The 1,967-nt window shown below is 44.5% G+C and overlaps 1 pseudogene; it reads left to right on the top strand.

Annotated features, from left to right (window-relative positions):
* Window positions 1-1,871: 1,871 nt before the first annotated feature.
* The window catches only part of LOC119282790, a 1,532-nt pseudogene continuing 1,436 nt past the window's right edge, over window positions 1,872-1,967 (top strand).

Genomic DNA, 1,967 nt, shown 5'->3' on the forward strand with positions numbered 1-1,967 from the left:
AGACAATAACAACATACGGGGAGCATATGCCAAAGTTTCCAATAGAGGCTCCGACACTGAAACCTGTGATGCACAAACCTAGGACCGAAAGAGGTGGTCATGGCTATGTGGGGACTTACAAAGTTGGGGTGATGCTAAAAATCGACCTTACATGTAGCATGAGGGGGATGCTAGTGGGAGAGGAAGTTTTCCACACTAGGAGGCAACCTGTGGGGTGGAGGAGGTAAGATTGACGACAATGACAATCTCCTTGCATACGACATACTGCACCCCAATGTGTGGCATAGTGACCGCGACATGTGCCCAGTGAGCCTTGAATAAACAACATGCGTAATCTGGGACAAGACATACAAAAAAATTTGTCTAGTCTCTCATGGGTGGAGCCCACAACAAGGCAAGACCCCAAAGTGGTCAATGCTCCTTATTTCTAGGGAAAATCATTATTGATCCTTACAAAATATGAATAAAATTCACTATGATATTTAAATTTCAAACCGTCTAGAATTTAATGTGGGTCTCAGCCTAGAACAAATAATTTCTCTTTTCGCAAAAATAAAAGAAACATTTGTCAAGCGGGCATGTTAAAAAAGAACTGAATAATAGCCAGCAAAAAGAGTCGGGGGAGAGTTTTTTCAGCAAGGAGATGAACCTGTTTTCCGTTGCAAAGTAAGGAAAGGAGGGCCTACCAAGCCCAGCCCGTTTGAGAGCTACTCCTCCACTATATATATTCATCCAGTCCCAGGAAGGGAAGACCTACCCACCCACCCCGACGACATCACTACCACTCCACCGCTCTCTTCAGATCGAATGAGATCTAGGGCGTGAGCTCCCGTCCGCTGATGCATGTTACTCTCGAGTTATCTTGCCTCATTGCATTCCATTGCAGTTGATCCGTCAGCAAAATTCTCAAAAGGAAAGGATCCGGTTGTTTCGTGTTTTCCTCTCAATGCGTCCACTTGCAATAGTAAGGTGTGTGTTGAAACAAGGCCGTGGTCTCCCCATGCGGCATGGCAATTTAAACTGAATACCGATGTCTCTGTTCTCAATGGAGTTGCTGGAGCAGGTATGAATATGATCCTTAGGGACCATGAAGGAGGCACCATTTTTAGCTCATATCGTCATCTATTTGATGTGATGATTTGTGTAGTCCGGGTTCACAGCAATTAAGGACAGACTCATGCTGGCCTCAGAATGGAGTAATCTTCCTATAGATTTTGAAAGTGGTAGTCATGAGGCAGTAAAGATGTTGCAAAGTGGAGATACTAACAAATCAAAGTATACCTTTTTACGAGAGGGATTTAGGATAATCTAGTCAAACATAGTTCTTGTATCACTCATATACGACATAGTCAAAATTCAGCTAGTCATTTCGTGGCTACTTTTGTAGAGCTTAGTCCGAACTGCTGCATGGCTTGGGTCTAGGCCAAAGGAAGTCTTGGACATTGTCGGTCGTGATTGTAATACTTGAGGTTGAGTAATACAGGAATTTTTCATTTTCAAAAAAAAAAAAACTTAGTGCTCACACACAATCTTATATTGAAAGTATCCGGTATTATGTGATAATGCTAGTAGTTAATTAACTTACAATAATAAGTCAAAAAGAAAACTTACAATAAAAATGTTGCATTTCTGATAGAAAATTAACTGGGCCCATACTTGAGAGCTCGCTCGTTGCGCCCGGTGAGAGAAAACGAAACTGCCAAGGCCAGCCCGTTTGAGAGCACCAACAATCTTAAAGCGCATAAGAAACAGCCCAGCCCAGCCTAGGCCATCCGCATGTGTGTTTATTATATCCGCGAGATGAAGGATGACCTACCGACCTCTCCTCCTCTCCTACTGTTCGTCGCTCCTCGCACGGATCCAGAGCGACCATGGCGGAGGCCGCCAGTGCAGCAGGACGGACACAACTCCTTCCTGGCCTCCCCGATGAGATCGCCATATGGGAGATACTCATCCGCCTCCCCCCC

This window comes from Triticum dicoccoides, chromosome 3B (genome assembly GCF_002162155.2).
Source record: "Triticum dicoccoides isolate Atlit2015 ecotype Zavitan chromosome 3B, WEW_v2.0, whole genome shotgun sequence".
NCBI classification, from domain to species: domain Eukaryota; kingdom Viridiplantae; phylum Streptophyta; class Magnoliopsida; order Poales; family Poaceae; genus Triticum; species Triticum dicoccoides.